At 48.4% G+C, this 21,608-nt stretch overlaps 1 protein-coding gene across 2 annotated transcripts in view; it reads left to right on the top strand.

Moving 5' to 3' along the window:
• The window catches only part of BFAR (bifunctional apoptosis regulator), a 77,123-nt gene that overhangs the window by 8,522 nt on the left and 46,993 nt on the right, over window positions 1–21,608 (top strand). The window lies entirely within an intron of this gene.

Raw genomic sequence — 21,608 nt, 5'->3', positions numbered from 1 at the left:
ATCGTCAGTGTCTGTGTGTGTGAGTGGATGCGATCGGGTGTGTGTGAGTGGATGCGATCGGGTGTGTGTGAGTGGATGCGATCGGGTGTGTGTGAGTGGATGCGATCGGGTGTGTGTGAGTGGATGCGATCGGGTGTGTGTGAGTGTATGCGATCGGGTGTGTGTGAGTGTATGCGATCGGGTGTGTGTGAGTGGATGCGATCGGGTGTGTGTGAGTGGATGCGATCGGGTGTGTGTGAGTGTATGCGATCGGGTGTGTGTGTGAGTGGATGCGATCGGGTGTGTGTGAGTGTATGCGATCGGGTGTGTGTGAGTGGATGCGATCGGGTGTGTGTGTGAGTTGATGCGATCGGGTGTGTGTGTGAGTGGATGCGATCGGGTGTGTGTGTGAGTGGATGCGATCGGGTGTGTGTGTGAGTGGATGCGATCGGGTGTGTGTGTGAGTGGATGCGATCGGGTGTGTGAGTGTCGGCAGAGGACCAGGCCGTGCTGGAGGAGGCTGGGAGCAGAGAGGCTGATCATGGGGAAGAGGGGAATGCTGATGCTGAAGGAGGCTGGGATGGGAAGGCTGGGAGGAAGGAGGCTGGGACGAGAGAGGCTGATCCTCAGGAAGGCTGAGGAGGGGAGGCTGATGCTGAGGGAGGCTGGAAGGAGAGAGGCTGAGCAAACGTGCTCCATCCGCCATACTGCGCACTCCCCATCGTGCTGCATCCCCCATGCTGCGCACTCCCAAACGTGGTCCATCCGCCATGCTGCGCACTCCCAAACGTGGTCCATCCGCCATGCTGCGCACTCCCAAACGTGCTCCATCCGCCATGCTGCGCACTCCCAAACGTGCTCCATCCGCCATACTGCGCACTGGAGCACGTTTGGGAGTGCGCAGCATGGCGGATGGAGCACGTTTGAGAATGCGCAGCATGGCGGATGGAGCACGTTTGGGAGTGCGCAGCATGGCGGATGGAGCACGTTTAGGAGTGCGCAGCATGCCGGATGGTGCACGATCGGGAGTGCGCAGTATGGCGGATGGAGCACGTTTGGGAGTGCGCAGCATGGCGGATGGAGCACGTTTAGAAGTGCGCAGCATGGCGGATGGACCACGTTTGGGAGTGCGCAGCATGGCGGATGGAGCACGTTTAGGAGTGCGCAGCATGGCGGATGGAGCACGTTTGCAAGTGCGCAGCATGGCGGGTGGAGCACGATGGGAGGTGCACACCTCCCCCCAACACACACACACACGCGCACTGCACAACACACACACACTAGGAATCACAAACAACGCCCTACACAGACACCCACACAGACAACGCTGCACACACAAATATACGCACATACTGCACAACACACACATTGCTCAAAACATACCTCCCCCCAAAACACACCACACCCACACAAACCGCACAACACACACACACACACACAACGCTACAGACACACAGCGCTCCACAAACAACGCAACACACGCAACACACATACAACACCGCTCTCACCCCCCGCGACACTCAGAACATGTACAGCGCCCTACACAAACACTTAGTAACTACACACAACAACATCTATATATATATATAACAAAAATCATACATGAACTACACAATACGTAAATTCTAGAATACCCGATGCGTAGAATCGGGCCACCTTCTAGTATATAATATGGGCTGAAAGTGCACACTCCCAGCTGCAATATGAGAGTTTTCACATCCAAATCGGAGAAAGGCTTTAGGAATCATAACTCTGTAATGCATAGCCTCCTCTTTTTCAAGGGACCAAAAGTAATTGGACAAGGGACTCCAAGGGCTGCAATTAACTCTGAAGGCGTCTCCCTCGTTAACCTGTAATCAATGAAGTAGTTAAAAGGTCTGGGGTTGATTACAGGTGTGTGGTTTTGCATTTGGAAGCTGTTGCTGTGACCAGACAACATGCGGTCTAAGGAACTCTCAATTGAGGTGAAGCAGAACATCCTGAGGCTGAAAGAAAGAAAAAATCCATCAGAGAGATAGCAGACATGCTTGGAGTAGCAAAATCAACAGTCGGGTACATTCTGAGAAAAAAGGAATTGACTGGTGAGCTTGGGAACTCAAAAAGGCCTGGGCGTCCACGGATGACAACAGTGGTGGATGATCGCCGCATACTTTATTTGGTGAAGAAGAACCCGTTCACAACATCAACTGAAGTCCAGAACACTCTCAGTGAAGTAGGTGTATCTGTCTCTAAGTCAACAGTAAAGAGAAGACTCCATGAAAGTAAATACAAAGGGTTCACATCTAGATGCAAACCATTCATCAATTCCAAAAATAGACAGGCCAGAGTTACATTTGCTGAAAAACACCTCATGAAGCCAGCTCAGTTCTGGAAAAGTATTCTATGGACAGATGAGACAAAGATCAACCTGTACCAGAATGATGGGAAGAAAAAAGTTTGGAGAAGAAAGAGAACGGCACATGATCCAAGGCACACCCCATCCTCTGTAAAACATGGTGGAGGCAACGTGATGGCATGGGCATGCATGGCTTTCAATGGCACTGGGTCACTTGTGTTTATTGATGACATAACAGCAGACAAGAGTAGCCGGATGAATTCTGAAGTGTACCGGGATATACTTTCAGCCCAGATTCAGCCAAATGCCGCAAAGTTGATCGGACGGCGCTTCATAGTACAGATGGACAATGACCCCAAGCATGCAGCCAAAGCTACCCAGGAGTTCATGAGTGCAAAAAAGTGGAACATTCTGCAATGGCCAAGTCAATCACCAGATCTTAACCCAATTGAGCATGCATTTCACTTGCTCAAATCCAGACTTAAGACGGAAAGACCCACAAACAAGCAAGACCTGAAGGCTGCGGCTGTAAAGGCCTGGCAAAGCATTAATAAGGAGGAAACCCAGCGTTTGGTGATATTCATGGGTTCCAGACTTAAGGCAGTGATTGCCTCCAAAGGATTCGCAACAAAATATTGAAAATAAAAATATTTTGTTTGGGTTTGGTTTATTTGTCCAATTACTTTTGACCTCCTAAAATGTGGAGTGTTTGTAAAGAAATGTGTACAATTCCTACAATTTCTATCAGATATTTTTGTTCAAACCTTCAAATTAAACGTTACAATCTGCACTTGAATTCTGTTGTAGAGGTTTCATTTAAAATCCAATGTGGTGGCATGCAGAGCCCATTTCGCGAAAATTGTGTCACTGTCCAAATATTTCTGGACCTAACTGTATAACCTAGGATTAAACATTAAGTTCTGTAATAACATTGCCACCTATGGGCGGAGCAGAAACATTCACATATAATATCGCAAGATGACGGAGATGGATCAGTAACCCAGGACTAACCGGTACGTATATAAAGGTAATAGGAGCTCAGACCAAGGTGATCAAGCCGTTAGTTTAACAAATTAGTGCTAGCCCATTATAGTACAATGCAATGTACATGCACAAATGATGTCCTATGCACTCTATACGTTATGGTAGAAATGTGCAAATGCAAGTGTCAGTATATGCACAGTATATAGAGAACAGTGTAAAATAAACGCACAATAACACACTGTTCAAAAATAGTTCCCAGGAAGCACAGGTGCACCTGTGTCCAAGGAGCTAAAGGACAGATAACAATTAAGGTATGGTAGCAACCTTAAAATAAGCTGAGCCAATAGTGCTCAGGTTATCTGCTGCAGAACAAGATAGACAGGCTAGCAAACCTACGGAAAATCAATAATAGCAAGCGTAATGCATCAGAATACAAAGCAAGGTATAAGATCCCATAGAGGCCACTGCTCTTAACAAAAGTATGTGAGCAACCTGGCAACCTGTAGAGAGCCATAAGGAAATCCCCAAGCAGGCCCCAAACAAATGACCTAACCGGGCACAGGTAGAGAGAGGGTGGGTTCTGGCGTGATTACCCTACCCCACGCGTATCGCCACTTAAATAAGTGGCTTCCTCAGGGGGGAGAGAGGGGCAAAGCACAATCCACTGTGAGCCCTATTTAACCACCAAAATGAATTTGATAAACGCTTACCAGTGTGTTTTTTTTTGTGGGAGGCTTAGCGTTTGTATGAACCGATGGCGGCCGCCATCTTGGCTGAATCACGTGGTTCAGGCCAGTCAATTAGAGTATGTCTCTACTGCGCATGCGCGAGAGAAGCAATGTCAGAGAAAAAAATAAATAAAATTAATGCCTCACTGCGCATATGCAAGCCGTACAGCATTGTAGATAATCAGCGGCGAACACAATATAAGAAGACGCTCTAAATTATACTCAGGAATGCAATGTAAAGTGCTTGAAGTCGAGCAGATGTGATAAGAAAAGTACTGGTGAAGTTTTAACAACGATATATTATTATTGAGCCTTCAGGCTGTTTACAATGCGCATGCGCGGAGGTCATAGCGCAGCAGGCATAGCACAACACCCAGACTCAGAAAAAGGCTCTCCTGATTGGTCCAGGGCGAATCGCCAAACAGCAGTTGCAGTGTGGAGCCTCATAGTATATATCGCGCTCAGATATATCTAAAAGCTGTTCATACTACACGCACTACAAGCGCAGCACTGAGAATAGTTGTAAAGAATTGCAGGAAGGTTGCCTCAAAAGGGACAATTAAACATCAATCTTATAATAACAAAAAAGCGGGTCAAGGTAAAAGGTGATAAGGTTATTGAATAAAAACCTAGTCACGTGAAACCCTTCATTATTTGGACACGAAAAACATTGTTAGTAGTGCTACAAACAGTTGTAAGGAACCATTGCATATCCATATCCAAATGCAGATGGCTCTCATATCTATGACAAATTACGTGGAGAGGATTGCAATGAATGGCAGAGAGGTCTGAGATAGGTTACGATTGAATACAGGGCAAGGCAAATGGACAATGACTCAGAAAATCATGTTATACCGAACAGGACGCATACATAGATGACAATGACCACCAAAGGTTCCCCCAAAATGTGCATTTGGGCCAACGCTTAGGGATCAAGGGCTGGGTGGGGGGGGGGGGGGAGGGAAGAGGGAAGGGAGGGGCCTGTCTAAGCTTCTTGGATTCAGAAAAGAAATACAAAGCCTGATTAAGTAGAGGGACGGCGTCCCAAATTGTATTCGGAATCCCCAATATCAACTAACGATTAGGGTGCATATAAACGCACATCGTTCTTTCCAGCATGTGTTTCTAATTACAGAATACAGCTCGTGTATCACTTCAGAAATAAACAATAATAATAGAAAAAATGGGGCCCAGTTAGAACAGGCTTTTAACACCATATGCAGGAGAGGGGAAGACCTGAACCAGGTCAAATTGGAGTCTCTTTGTTCCATAGACTTTCTCCGGGCGGAGGATTAATGAGGTGAACCAAGTTGTCAAATCAAATGTCGTCTCTGAAGTTTATTCTCCCCGTAGATCCATTCATGGGAGGATAATGGGATGGAAAGCTTCTTGGTCCGAAAAGGTGGTCATCCAGTTCTAAAATCACGATAGACTTGTGCAGTGAATTACATATTCTCCCTGCACGGTTTCATGCTTCTTTGTTATTCTCTTGAAGGATAGTAGACTGAAAGAAGGGATAGAATCATAAGGCAAGGCATGAAACAGATTTTACATGGTATTATAAAACCCTGTATACAGGAGTTCCTCATTTAAACCAAGAGGTGCCAAGCTCTTAAGATTGTAAATCCATTTGGATTCTTTCCGAAGTAGTTCCTTCACACAATCCCCTCCCCTAATACTTTGTTGGACTGAATCCACCGCTATGACTTTGAAGTTGGAAGGGCGCCCCCCCATGGTCGGTAAGTGTGCGGCCACTGAAGTCAGTGTCTTGCCCTTCTTTACATCCGTCTCGGCGGTGTTTATGTTGGACAGGTGTAGAGTTGAGCGTGGTTCGCGGTTCTCCAGTTCTAGGCTCGAGTGATTTTGGGGCCTGTTCTAGATCGAACTAGAACTCGAGCTTTTTGCAAAAGCTCGATAGTTCTAGAAACGTTCGAGAACGGTTCTAGCAGCAAAAAAACAGCTAATTCCTAGCTGGCTTTCCGCTGTAATAGTGTAAGTCACTCTGTGACTCACACTATTATGACATTTCAGTGTATAGTGTGCGGGAACAGCGCCTTCAGATCACTGCTGTTTGTATAATGGCGATCGCCATTTTTTTTTTTTTTCCCTTGTCTTCCTTCCCTAAGCGCGCGTCTTGTGGGGCGGGCCAGCATGTCAGCCAATCCCAGACACACACACACAGCTAAGTGGACTTTTAGCCAGAGAAGCAACGGCATGTGTGATAGGATGTCCATGTCACATGTCCCTGCATTATAAAAACGAGTATCTGTCCGTCCGGACGCCATTATCTCTTCTGCGTCCTTGGTGTCAGACATCACTGGCGCAGCTCCGTCCTATCGCCGATACTGCTGTATGCGCTCCATACACAGCGCTAGACAGCATAGGGATAGCACTTTCCATCAGTCCTTTTAAGGGCTCGTACCGGCAGGGTCAGAGCCATAGGTGACAGGTCCTGAAAACAGAGACAGCGTCTGTGTAGCCAAGGTCAGGGATTTCGTCGCTTCATTTCCCCATTAGGAGGGAATAGAAAGGCAGGCTTCCATTCCTCTACCCAGAGCACCACAATCCTGGCACTGTACCCTCCTGTCCTCTGCACACTCCAACTCTTTTTAACTAAGCCATTATACTAGCAAACAGTCAGTGTACCTAGTGGCATCCTAAACGTGGCTATTGGACTTTTGTCTAGTCACACTAGTGCAAATCTATGTGCAGCACCTCTGCATGACACCCTCCTGCTCTGTTTTTAATAAGCTATAATGATAGCAAAAAATACTGCCATTTAGTGGCATCATAGAACTGGCTGTTGTATTCCATTAGTGCCCCACTGGTGCCAAGCTATTTCTAGCACCTCTACATGACACCCTCATGCACATTTTGCTACGCTAATGTTATAGCAAACTCAGGGAATTCATTGCTGCATTTGATAATTCGGAGGGATAGAAAGTGAGGCTTCCTTTAGCTTTTCCTTCTGTTCATAGACAGCATCTCCAAGTTCACACCCGAAGAGCAATTTCTCCTCCACGTCTAAGTGTGGAGAGGCAGCTAGTGCGCATGCGTGTGCCGATTTACCCCAGCCGCAGCCTAACTACAGTGTTTCGCCTAGTGAGTATGCTCAGCCTGACTGTGCCATTCCTGACGCTAAGTCTTCATTTCGGGATACAGCGCATGCTCCCACACTAAGTGTCAAAAGCCTCTTTGCACAGGTACTTGCATTCCGTGCCGGGTCTAAGTCCTGTTTTGTGCCTAGACACCATGCTAAAGCTGATAGTCTTTTTTCAGAGACTGTATTTCATGCTACTGAGCATGCTCAGGCACTTGCTGCATCAGAGACTAGGTCCGGTAATGAACTCTTTGGCCCTGCCCCTAATGTGGGGGTCCCATATAGACCACAGGGCATCAGGTGTCCTCCCAAATGGCTTGCAGAGGCCCACCCCTATGACTTGTCACCGCATTATTGATGGTCAGACGATGTCTGGTGAGGTGTTTGGGTCATGGCAGCCATGAGGTCATAATTGAAGTTGCGGTTCCAAATAGGACGCTAGTTATGCCACTCATGACGTGTCACTCTACTTTTGTCTCCAGGAGGTTCATTGTGGTTCACCCTGGTTTGGGGCGGACCCAGGTTATAAAAGGGGCTGGAGCCAACAAGGAGGTGCGCATTCTTCTATTATGCTCCGAAAGAGCACACCTCCATGTGTTGAACCCATTGCGGCTTTAGGCCAGAGGTAGGCAGGGATAGGGTGTCGATGCAGGCCACCACCACAGTTGGTAACGCAGAACGGATAAGACCAGCTCCTGTCCTACCAGTCCTGCTTGTGCAGCCCAGTGGCATTAACAGGCCTGCTGCTGCTGATGCGCCTGCTGTCCACAGGTGTGGCCCCTACGCACACGGTCAGCGTACTCAATGGCCCCTGTGTTGTTAACAGGGAGTTCCTGGGCTGGGTGGGCATGTGGACCCTGTGACGCTAACAGGGCTCCCAGTCTCCAGATCTGAATGGCGTCTAACTCGGTTCAGGCTACTATTAGTTTCATAGCCACACAGCTCTGTATCCTCAACCTAACCTTCCAGTTGCCAACCTCTCCTTTTCCAACTGGGAGCACGGTGGACACTGACTGCTGATGGGGATATATACCTCTTTCTTTTCTTATTAATTTTCGTTATATAGCGGTAACATAGTATATACCACCTTATCCAAATCTGCCAGTCCCACTGTAACAGATGGTGTTTCTTCAGCAAATGTTACTGTTGCTTAACCACCAAATCAACGGACCAAAACTTTTTTCCCCTTTCCAACACACCTGTTCCCCTTTCCACCAGCATCTGTCCTTTTTCAACTCATTTTGGTATATGACCAAAAGTGCAACTCTGCAGGGACACCGTACTCAACGCCATCTCAGCACAGCAGCCAGCCCTCGATCCCTCAGATGTGAACAAGGAAAAGACCATTTCCTCCTATCCATGACAAAGCGTTGAGATTCACTCTGTGCAGCACTGGTGTTTAGTGGAAAAGCAGATCTAAGATTGCGTACCACATTCTGCAGATACTCCTGTATACCTGCGTCCATTTCTATGGCAGGAATTAGTTCGCCAAATTTTGTCTTGTACCAGGGATCTAACAGTGTGGCAACCCAGTAGTCAGGATTACTTTGAATTCGTACAATCCGAGGGTCATGTTGTAGGTAGTGCAGCAAGAAGCCGCTCATGTGTCTTGTGCATCCAGGAGGACCAAGTCCTTGGTGTGTTGGTGGCAGAGAGGTGAGAATCGTGCCTCCTTCCTCTGCCCTCTCCCCACTACCTCGCACAACCGAAATGTGAGCAAGCTCTCACTCATCTGCTGAGTCTTCCATGCCCATCGCCAGTTCCTCCTCCATTTCTTCATGGGCTCCTGCACCTTCCTCAACACTTTTTGCTGATACTATGCGCCCTTGTTAATCCCTCTCCCTCACCATGACTGCCGCCTAGGTGCCACTGACCATCTGGACCTCGTAGATCTTGTTATCCCTTCCGTATATGACTCCTCCTGTACTTCCTCCCCTTCCTCTTGTCCCAACACCTGACTCTGAATAATAATTACAGTGTGCTCCATCATGTAGATGACCAGAATTGTCACGCTGAGAATGACATTGCCAGTGCTAAACATCTTCGTCGACATTTGTAAACTGTGTAGCAGGGTGCATAGGTCCTTGATCTGACACCACTCCAGCAGCGTGATCTGCACCACCTCTTGATCAAGTTATCCCAGGCTATATGTCATACCGTATTTCAGCAGGGCTCTGCGGTGCTGCCACACACGCTGCAACATGTTCCAACAGATTCCAATTCCTGCGTGTCGGAACATCGCATTTCCGGCGTTTAAGTGCCAGACCCTAAAGACTTCTGTAGCGACGAAAGTTGTTGAGCTGCTGTGTGCGCACGATGGAAGTGAGCACATAGCGAGCGTGCCCGCTGCACAAGGCCATGTAGGCCGGGATGGTGTTTTAAAAATTGCTGGAGAATTAGGTTCAACACGTGAGCCATACAAGGCACGTGTGTCACATTGCCCTGACGATGGCCCGCAGCCAGGTTTGCATCATTGCCGCACATGGCTGTTAAGTCACCAATGGAGTACGCTCCGTCAATTTGTACTCCGGTCGCCAGGTGACAACGTGTTCCTTTCATGCATAGTGCTGATGATGGGAGAGGAGTCGATGCCAGCGGCGCAGGTGGACGCAGGTTATGTTCACCCACTGGGCTGCATTACCTTGACAGATGCAGAATCTCTGGCTGAATGTAGCTGGTGGGTATCTCACAGATGAAATACCATCATTCAGCTACAACCAATGGGAAGACACCACACCCTTTTTTATGCCCATCCTGTCTGCAGACCACTGCCAGACATAGCTATGAACCTCTGGTTAATTTTACCCCCAGTTCAGTTTTATGATTTTGTGTGCTTGTTACCTGACTACTTTTCCTGCTTGCTGTTTATGTACCTTGTTGACCGATCCGCATTTCACCTCTGCTTGTTTTCTGATTAAGTCCTGGCCGTCCCATTCTGTTCCTGTTCCTCAATTAATGTTTTGACCCTGCCTGACTACTATTCTCTGGAACTGCAGCCTTCCACAGGTATTAATCACCTTGGGCCCTGTGTAATTCCTAATCCCTGTATAGGGGTTAAAGGGTTTCAGGGTTCTAGGGGTCCTGCTTGGTGAGTGGCTTCCCTCTAGCCTATCATTTACAGCCCATCTGAGTGTGTGGATCAAGGAAGGCGTTACACCAGGGGTCTCAAACACGCGGGCCGCATGCGGCCCCTCAGGCTGCTTCGTGCGGCCCCCAGGCCTGTGCCCCTGTTACCTATCGCGTTAGGTGCAGGGGCCGCAGCCACTGTCTGCGCTTTGTCAGATGAAGTTTTTGGCGGCACTGCGCTCTTAGAGTTAAGCCGCTCTGCACGCACAGCGCCGGCAAAACAATCATCTGACAGAAATCACTGACAGGGGCTGCAGCCCCTGCACCTCCCGCGATAGTTAACAGGGGCACGCGCCTGGGTGCCCCACGAAGCAGAGATGAGGCAGCCGAGGGAGCGCGGGACAGGTGAGAAGAATGGTGTGGGGGTGGGGGTGTGTGTGTGAAGGATGGCACATTAACCCCTTAGCGACCTATGACTTACTGGGTACGTCATGGCTCCCTGGTACTTAAGGACCCATGACATACCCAGTACATCATGGCGAAATCACAGCCCCGGTGGCTGCGATCACTTTGCAAATACCTTAGATTCGGGGAGGAGGGGACCTCAAGAGGGGTGGTGTCTCCTCCCCGGACCTACGGAGGCTGTGATTGGCTGAGCGGCGTTTGTCAGCCAATCACAGCCACTGTAATATTTCAGCCATTGAAAATGGCTGAAACATTGAAATCCAGCCATATCAGTGCAGCTATAGCGCTGATCATTGGCTGGAGCTGGGTGACCTCTGTTTCACCCGCCCCCAGCTCTGATTGGAGAGACCGGTCTTGTGACCGATCTCTCCAATCACTGTGGATCTGGGGCCGGAGACCGCCCCCTCAGCTTCACTCCAGAGTCTGTGGAAGCTGAGAGCGATTGGTAAGTTATAGCCACTGCCCCCGCCCCACCATTACTACAGGATGGAGACATTACTATAGAATAGGGACAAGGTGGGCATATGAATATAGAATAGGGACTAGGTGGGCACATAACTATAGGATGGGGACAAGGTGGGCACATGACTATAGGATGGGGACAAGGTGGGCACATGACTATAGGATAGGGACAAGGTGGGCACATGTCTATAGGATGGGGACAAGGTGGGCACATGACTATAGGATGGGGACAAGGCGGGCACATGACTATAGAATAGGGACAAGGTGGACACATTTCTATAGGATGGGGACAAGGCTGGCTACATTACTAAATGATGGGGACATTACAAGGATGGGCATAATACTATTGGATGGGGACATTACTATAGAGTGGGGACAAGGCTGGGGACATTACTATAGGATGGTGACTAGGATGGGCACAGTACTACAGCATAGGGACATTACTACAAGGGGACAAGGATGAGAAACATTACTATAGGATAGGGATAAGGCTGGGGACAAGGATGGACACATTACTATAGGATAGGGAGATTACTGTAGGATGGGCACATTACTATAGAATGGGACAACTATATGATGGGGACAGTACTACAGGATAGGGAGATTGCTACAAGGGGACAAAGATGGGGAACATTTCTATAAGATGGGGACAAGGCTGGACACATTACTACAGGATGGGCACATTACGATAAGATGGAGACAAGGCTGGGGACATTACTATAGGATGGGGACAAGGATGAGCACATTACTGTAGGATGGGACTAGGATGGGGCACAATACTACAAGGGCACAAGGATGGGCACATTACAACAAGATGGGGAATATTACTAAAAGATGCTGGCCAAAATTTCTATATAGTGATAATTGTAACCCTATTAGTTACAAAAAAGGGATAAAATGTAAAAAAAAAAAAAAAAAAAAAATAAGACATGACTTTTTTGTACCATCAAATTTTTTTTTCATATAGTTAAACAAAGAATGTGCACATTTATTATAATAAACAAGTGAAAATGTTCAAAATCAGTGATGCAAAAGGTATGTAAAAAATATATATGCTACCAATAAAAATGTCACTTTGTCCTGCAAAGAATGCGGCCCCCCAAATTTTCTTTTTCTTCTGTGCGGCCCATACACCCTGCCGAGTTTGAGACCCCTGCGTTACACCGTGCTCTCTGCAGAAGGCCATGTGGGCCAGGATAGTGCTTTAAAAATTGCTGGACAACCAGGTTCAACACGTGAACCACACAAGGCACGTGTGTCACATTGTCACAGCGAAGGGCCGCACCCATGTTTGCATCATTGTCGCACCCGGCCTTTCCTGGCTGCTGATTGAGTGGAGACAACCATTGATGAAAGGCAGAAGCAGTGTATTAACTTCTACATACAGAAGAAGGATTGACACAACTCGTGGGGACGGCAAGACTTGTACAGCAGACCCTTCTCCATCTCTCCCCACAGTAACCCATTGCCCAGTCAGCGACATGTAACGCCCCTGTCCATGCTTACTGGGCCAATAATCTGTGGTGAAATGCACCCTGTCACACAGAGTTTCTCAAGGAATCAGTGATGTTTAGTGCGACATGCTGGTGTAGCGCGTGCACGCCTTTGTTGGAGAAGGAGTGGTGCCTGGGCATCGGCTCTTGGGGCACTGCGATGGACATAAGGTCTCGAAAATCCTCGGTTAAAAAGGTTGGAAAGGCAGCATTTTGGTAGCCAACAGTTTCCAGATGCTGAAAGTCAACCTCTAAGCCATGTCATGCCCTTCTAAAAGCATGTAAAACACAGTAAGGGGACTCCAGCCACAGTCTCCCTCATTTCCACTAACTGGGCCACACACACCCCACTTGACTGGCATCAGTTGACCCAATTTTCAAGATGAAAAAGATGCTTTGCATGAAGCACTCTCAAAAATACGCGTGCCTTTCCCGTCCCCTGGCTGACCCAGGGGAAGAAAAGTCCTCTGAGAGCCATGTCCACATTGTCAGTGGACAGACACGTGTGCTTATCTGCCAGCAGACCCCCAGCAGCACTGAAGACAGGTTCCGAGAGAACGCTGGCTGCAGGACACAAGATCCCCAAGGTGTACGTGGCAAGCTCAGGCAATTTATCAAGATTGGAAGCCTAAAATGAGCAGGGCTCAAGTTGCACAATAATGGAATCGATGTTTCCTTGCATATACTCATATATCTCTGTCTCCTCCTCTTTTTCCTTGTCCAGCTCTTTTGTTTTCGCATGAGTATATGTCCTTGTCACTTTCCCATGTGTTTGTGTTGTGTTGTGAGTTGTTTGTCACCTTTTGGACACCTTTTGAGGGTGTTTTCTAGGTGTTTTTATGTGTTTGTGATTGCCTGCCATTGTTTCCTATGCAGTTCGAGTTCGGTTCGACGAGCCGAACTCGAACGGGACCTCCGTTCGGCGAACAGACCTCGAGCTGAACCGGGACAGATTTGCTCATCTCTAGACAGGTGCTGCTGGATCCTTCTCCTTACCTCCTGTGTTGTTTGGCCCACATAAAGTTTGGGGCATCCGCAAATGAGGACATAAATGGCGTTCCTAGAGCGACAGTTGTAGTATGCTCGACTTGCGATGTACCTAGGAGGAATCGGCAGCGACCAATTCATTTGTGTCCCACATTACCAGTGTGTTTGGTAGTGCGGTCTCTGTGCTTTCTAATAAAGATTTTTGTACCTATTTAATATTTGTTTTTGGTGATCCCTACTTTGGTATACTCCTTCCCTTGTTCATATAGTACGTTTGGTATACCAGGAGATCCCATAGGGTGGTGCCCTTCCCCCTCCAGGTTGTTATAAGCAAGAAGTAAGGGATGGTAACTTCCGTCAGATGCTGCGGTGGCGTGGTGTCAAAGTTCCCCCATTTCACTCTGCTTTGTCAGGGGGAGATCGCGGTGCCTAGGGATCAAGAGAGGTGTGCAGGATATACCAGCCCCATATGTGTATCCCGGCTGCAGCATAGTCCAGGGCTAGAGGTTGGAACTAAGTATAGTCATTTTACTGATGTTTAATATTGATACATCCCATTTCATTAGATATCCATATTACACACATATAACATGAAGCCGCCTACTGTGGGTTCCAAATTGACCCTTTCTGTCTATATTTACACATTAGATTCCATTTGTGACCTCAAGGAGAATGTCTGGTGCCAAACAATATTTTCAGTGTTGCCCTTTCTCAAAACCGCGGAGATTGTCCTTTTTTAGAAGCAGTGACTCAGTCCTGGGATTTCTCCTCCTTAGCGCTATATTTGTCTCAGTCCTATAGAGGTTGGAGTAACAGCGCACGTGCGCCCCTTCTGGTAGTTACGTGTTTAGTGGTTGGCACCTGTCCTGTGCACAGGTTATAACCATTGTAAGGCCGGGGCCACACGGTGCACTACTGCGATGCTCGCATGACACTCGGCTCGCGCTGGCAGTACAGCAGGAGCCGAGTGTCACGCTAGTATCCCTGCGACTGCGGTCCGACTGTGCGAGCGGACCTCAGCTGCAGGGGGTGGGCAAGCGCTGAGGGGACGGGTGGATTTCTCTCCCTCTCTCCTCCGTAGCCGGCTATTGCGATTCTCGCTCTGCATGCATGGTACACCGGTGTACCGCGAGTGCAGTGCGATTTTTCTCTCTCCCCATTCACTTGAATGGGTGCGAGAGAGAGAGTCTCTCATTACACCCGCAGCATGCTGCGATTGTTTTCTCGGTCCAATTAGGGCTGAGAAAATAACTGCTCATGTGCACTGACACACAGGCTAAAATGGGTCCGAGGGGAATGCGATGTTTTATCGCACTCCACTCGCACCGATTTTCTCGCCATATGGCTTAGGCCTTAGTGGCATACCCCTTTTAAAGTATTCATGACCTAAAGCCTATGTCGCAAAAAACACTGTGTGTCAATCCAAGATAAGATGACCTGGGAAATGGAAATTCTCCGGGACAGCCTGTTCCATGATAAAACTGAACAGCTATTATGGGATGTTGGGCCCACAAAGCATTGCAGACCAATACTGTAATATAAAATTATACACAAATGATTACAGCAGCTCTTTGCGAAGATATACACTCGTGGCCAAAAGTCTTGGCATCCTTGAAATTTTACAGAAAATGAAGTATTTCTCCTAGAAAATTAATAGTTACATATGTTTTATCATACACATGTTTATTTCTTGTGTGTATTGGAACAATAAAAGGAAATTGGACATAATTTCACACACAAGCCTAAAAAAATGGCCTGCAAAAATTAGCACCTTTCCAAAATTGTGGATAAACAACATTGTTTCAAGCACATGATGCTGATTCAAACTCACATGTGGCAAGTAACAAGTGTGGGTAATGTGAAAATCACACCTAAAACCAGATAGAAAGGGGAAAAGTTAGACTCCATCTTTGCATTGTGTCTGTGTATCACACGGAGCATTGAAAACCGAAAGAATAGAACTCTTAGCACTTGAAAACCAAAATTATTAAAAATATCAACAATCTCAAGATTACAAGTCCATCTCCAGAGATCTTGATGTTCCTTTGTGCACCATGTGCAACATACTGTAATCAAGTTTACAACCCTTGGCACTGTAGCTAATTTTCTTGGTTTTGCATGGCAGAGAAATTAATAAAAGATTACAGTGCAGGATAGTTTGGATGGTGGATAAGCAGCTATAATAAAGTTGCAAAAATATTCAAGCTGTCCCGCATGTTCAGGGTGTATCAGTGGGGAACTATCTGTCCACATTTGAATGAAATGAAACACTATGGAAGGAGACCTAGGAGGACCCCACTGCTGACACAGAGACATAAAAAAGTTAGACGGCAGTTTCCCAAAATGTTTGTGATTAACCAAAATCCTTCTGGGAAAGCTATCTTGGTCTCATCTGTCCACAAGACCAACTTTTTGGTAAAGCACATCATTCTAATGTTTATCAAAATGGAATGAGGCCTACAAAGAAAACAGTACATACAGTCAAATAGTATGGAGGTCAAAGACATTTTGGGGTTGTTTTGCTGCCTCTGGCACTGGGTGCCTGGACTGTGTGCAAGGCATCATTAAATCTGAAGATTACCAAAGAATTTTGAATGGCAATGTAGTGCCCAGTATCAGAAAGCTGGGAGTGTGTCCTATGCCATTGGTCTTCTAGCAGGACCATGACGCCAAAAATACTTGCAAGAAGCCCCCAGAAATGGGTGGAAACAAAGCGCTGGAGAGTTCTGAAGTGCTAGCAATGGGTCTGGATCTAAATCCCATTGATGCCTGTGGAGAGATCTTACAATTGCTGTTGGGAGAAGGAGCCTTCAAATACAGTGGAACCTTGGTTAACGAGAATAATCCGTTCTGGGAGTGTGGTTGTTAACCAAGTTACTCGTTCAGCAAAGCAAGATTTCCCATAGGAAATAATGCAAGCTCAGACAATTCATTCCACAACTTGTTAAATATCCCATCCTGGTCCCCTATTGTGCCATTCCACACATGTGCAAACACACACACACAGAAACAGGTTATGCTCACCTTACCTTCCATTCCCTTGTCGGTCTCCTGGAACTTGCAATTCGCCCGTACAAGATGTGTATCGGGTAACCAAGGCGACCGATGCCGGACCTTCCGCACTCAGCGCGGTGACGTCAAAGGCAGGAGCCGCTTGCCTCTGGCCAGCGCGCTGCCTTTGAGTAGCGTCTGACAGGGGAAGTTCCTCTCTCTTCACGATGGTTACCCGATGCACATCCTGTGGAGGGAGGACCTTCCCCTGTCAGCCGCTACTCAAAGGCAGCGCGCTGGCCAATCAGAGGCAAGCGGCTCTTGCCTTTGACGTCAGCGCGCTGGGAGCAGAAGGTCCGGTATCGGCCGCCTTGGTTACTCGATACATGCAAGCTCCAGGAAGCCAGCGAGGGAAGAGAAGGTAAGGTGAGCGTTTGTGTGTGTTTTGTACTGCAAGAGCGGGTTAGAGCGCGGTGGATGTAAGGTACCGGAAGTATGTGCGGTGAGTATTTTGCTCGTACAGCAAGGCTTGCTCGTAAACAGTTACAAATTTACAGCAAGCTTTGCTCGTTAGGCGAAATACTCGCTAACTGGGTTACTCGTTAAGCGAGGTTCCACTGTATAAGCGACCCATAGCAGTTTGCAATGGAAGAGTCCAAAATTCCAGTTGAGATGAGTAAGAAACTTGCTGATGGTTGTATGAAGCGATTGCAGTTAACAACAAAGGGTGACAACAAATGTGTCTGGCCCACTTTGGGGGCTTTGTGTGAAATCATGTCCACTTTGCCTTTTTTTTTTTTTTTCTTGGTTTCAATACACACACAGTAAATAAACGTATATAGCAGACTTGTGTAATTGGAATATTTTTGTGGGAGAAATGCTTCATTTTTTTGGAACAATTTCAGGGGTTAAACACTTTCGGCCATGACTGTATGCAAACATACAATATATGAAATTTCAACTGCATAATGATATATGGAATATACTTAGAAAGATGAAGGTACTTGGCATATAATTTGACCAATTCATCTGAGCTAGCAACCACGACAAGGTGACCTTTCTTTGATGGGACAATATCCTAATTTCATGCCTCTCTTGGACGAAAAGTCTACAAATATATGTGCAGGTAGGGTCCAGCACTAGGTCTGGTGGGAGAAAGCACAGTCGGAAAATAAGACACTCAGTACTTCCAATAATATACTATCGAAACCCAAAAAACTGACCCGCACTTCCAAATAGAACAAAGCAAGTATGAACAGGACTTTGCACCTGTTCACACTTGCTTTGTTCAATTTGGAGACGCTGGTCAGTTTTTGTTTTTTTGTAATACAAAATTGCTTGGCTTATTGTGCCATTCACAGAAATGTCTGTACCATAATTACTGCTCACATTGCAGAGCCCACAGACTAGGCTTCTATACAAATCTGCCATCCTCAGCGCTACTGGTGTATGTATGGATATTGGAACAGATGTCCTGGCATTTATTTTACCATCAATGAATATTTTTGGGTTCCCCCCCCCCCCCCCATTGCTGCTAAAATTACTTATCGTAGCAGTGTAATGGTGATAAAGGGTACCAGCCACGAAAACCTCTAAAACATCTATCCTCTCCCAACGGATTTGTCCGGAGCAAAATGGTTCCTATCTTGCAGACAAAGCTAATCCCTAAAGCCTGCTTTATACAAGTCGATCTATCGTGTGATAGCACGAGCGATCGTACCCGCCCCGTCGTTTTTGCGTCACGGGCAAATTGCTGCCCATGGCGCACAAACTCGTTTAACCCCCGTCACACGCACTTACCTCCCGGACGACCTCGCTGTGGGCGACCAACATCCACTTCCTGAAGTGGGAGGGATGTTCGGCGTCACAGCGACGTCACACGGCAGCCGGCTAATAGTGGAGAGGCAGAGATGAGCGGGATGTAAACATCCCGCCCACCTCCTTCCTTCCACATAGCCGGCGGGTGCCGCAGGACGCAGGTACGCTGTGTTCATTGTTCCCGTGGTGTCACACGGAGCAACGCCATAGAAACTATGAACAACCGGCTCCATTTTAATGAAACAATTTTATGAAACCTAGCGACGAGTACACGACTCACGATTTGTGAGTGATACTGCGTTGCTAGGAGGTGTTACACGAGACGACATCGTGTACGATGCCAGATGTGCGTCACGAAAACCGTGAGCCCCGACGATGCATCGCACGATCGGTCGTCTCGTGTAAAGCCCGCATAAGAGTTAACACATCACATGGCTTTTAGATCTGCAGGTGTAGCTGTGTTCTTCAAAGTTTGGTCTTTTATGCAGTAATGAAAAGAGGGTGCACAGTCACAATAAGGTTGATGCATCATGTGGTGAAGCAAAGCCTATAAAGAAACAAAGTATATGAACTAACGATGTGCACACCTAGGTATTAAATAAGTTTATTGGTTATCACAAGACACTTGCAAAAAAAAAAAAAAAAAACCCCTTAAAGGGAACCTGTCAGGTGCAATATGCACCCAGGACCACGAGCAGTTCTGGGTGTATATTTCTAATCCCTGTCTAACTGTCCCTGTATACACTAGCATAGATAAAGAGATCTGTAGAAAAAGTATTTCTAAAAATGCTTTATAATATGCTAATGAGGCCTGCGACGAATCAGAAGGGCGTTACGTCCCTTGGCAAGTCAGCCCCCTTAGCATGTAAGTATGCTCCTGTGGGCTTCCTAACACGCTAATGAATGTGCAGGGTCAAAGGCATGATCACACTCTCTGCTGTTACTGTGCCCGACGCTGGATTTTGGTTCAGTGCGCATGATCAGAAGTCACTGCACTTCCGGTCATGCACACTGTGAAGCTCATTATACACGTCCCGGCTTCAGAGAGGTCTAGTGCACATGACTGGAAGTCCGGGGACATTCTGATTATGCGAACGGAGACGAAAACCAGCAGAGGTGAGAGTGACCATGCCTGCGTATTCATTAGCATGTTGGTATGCCCACAGGGGCGTGCTTACATGCTAAGGGGGCAGACTAGCCAGGGGAACTAACGCCCAGGGGACTAGTTGCTGGTCTCAGCATATCATACAGGATCTTTAGAAATACGTTTTCTAAAGATCTCTTTATCTATGCTACTAGATACAGGGATTAGCAATTTGCACACAGAACTGCTAGTGGTTTTAAGTGCATATTGCGCATGACCGGTTCCTTTTAACATCTAAAATGATCCATTCCATCCATAACATGTGATGTAACTTCATAACCTAAAACAACTTTCCTATGACCGGAAAAGGTCCACAAGCACAAAACCTAAAAGATGTGTAACCCCAATCAAAGGATGCAATGTAAAGAAAAAGGACCACAAGGATTGTCAAAGTAGAGTACAAAATACTTTTATTGAATACAAGGTGATACAGGGTGCACAGTGGTTGCAGGCAAGGATGGAAAAGCCTGCAGAGAACAACCCACAGCAAAATCTAGACTGGCCACAAGATGGCAGTAACACCTGCTGACAGACTGCAATATGAATGGAAACAATTCTCAAAGGTGTAATGGCCCATAAGACACCAAGGGGAGCGATAAAAAGGGGTAGAGTGGAGAGATCTGTAGAATCTCATAAAGCAGGGGTGGGGAACCTCCGGCCCGCGGGCCGCATGCGGCCCGCCATGACCTTTTCTGTGGCCCCCGGGCAGATTCCCGGGGGAGGCAGTGCTCGTGCTGTCACTGCGGTCTTGCTGCCGCCGGCCCTTTAAATCCACACATTGCTGTTTGTGCTGCAATGTGTTCTCCCGTCGGCCAGTGCCAATTGTGGGTGGGTCTACAGCAGCCTCAGCTTCCAGCCTTGTGTGTCCGCCCCCTGCCCTCCGGAGATCAGTGCCTGCCTTCTCCTTCTGATGCTGTGTGTCCGGCTCCTGCACTCCGGTGATGTGAGTGCAATGCTGCTGTGAGTCCAGCGCCGACCCTCTGCTGCTATGCGCCCTGCCCAATGCTTTGTGCCTCCCCACACCAGTTCTGTAAAAACCCTCTCCCCCAGAGTTGCATGAAACTCTCAGCGCAGTGTGCCCCCCAATGTCCTGTGTGCACCCCTCCCCCAGTCCTGTGTGCAGCCCCCCAATGTCCTGTGTGCACCCCATCACCCAGTAGTCCTGTTTGCATCCCCCCAAACCTGTGTGCACCCCTCCCCCAGTCCTGTGTGCAGCCCCCCAATGTCCTGTGTGCACCCCCACACAATCCTATGTGCAGCCCATCACCCAGTCCTGTGTGCACCCCCCCAGTCCTGTGTGCACCCCCCCAGTCCTGTGTGCACCCCCCCAGTCCTGTGTGCACCCCCCCAGTCCTGTGTGCACCCCCCCAGTCCTGTGTGCACCCCCCCAGTCCTGTGTGCACCCCCCCCAGTCCTGTGTGCACCCCCCCAGTCCTGTGTGCACCCCCCCAGTCCTGTGTGCACCCCCCAGTCCTGTGTGTACCCCCCAGTCCTGTGTGCACCCCCCCAGTCCTGTGCACCCCCCCAGTCCTGTGCACCCCCCCCAGTCCTGTGTGCAACCCCCAGTCCTGTGTGCACCCCCCCCAGTCCTGTGTGCAACCCCCAGTCCTGTGTGCAACCCCCAGTCCTGTGTGCACCCCCCAGTCCTGTGTGCACCCCCCCAGTCCTGTGTTCACCCCCCCAGTCCTGTGTGCACCCCCCCAGTCCTGTGTTCACCCCCCCAGTCCTGTGTGCAGCCCCCCAGTCGTGTGCAGCCCCCCCCAGTGATGTCTGTGCCTCCCCCCCAGTGGTGTCTGTGCCTCCCCCCAGTGGTGTCTGTGCCTCCCTCCAGTGGTGTCTGTGCCCCCAGCCCCTCCAGTGGTGTCTGTGCCCCCAGCCCCTCCAGTGGTGTCTGTGCCCCCAGCCCCTCCAGTGGTGTCTGTGCCCCCAGCCCCTCCAGTGGTGTCTGTGCCCCCAGCCCCTCCAGTGGTGTCTGTGCCCCCAGCCCTGCGTGTGGTGTCTGTGCCCCCAGCCCCATGCCCCCAGTTAATTAATTGCTTCACCCAATATAGCAGGG

Source organism: Anomaloglossus baeobatrachus, chromosome 7 (assembly GCF_048569485.1).
Source record: "Anomaloglossus baeobatrachus isolate aAnoBae1 chromosome 7, aAnoBae1.hap1, whole genome shotgun sequence".
Classification (NCBI taxonomy): domain Eukaryota; kingdom Metazoa; phylum Chordata; class Amphibia; order Anura; family Aromobatidae; genus Anomaloglossus; species Anomaloglossus baeobatrachus.
This window is presented reverse-complemented; position numbering and strand designations above follow the sequence as displayed.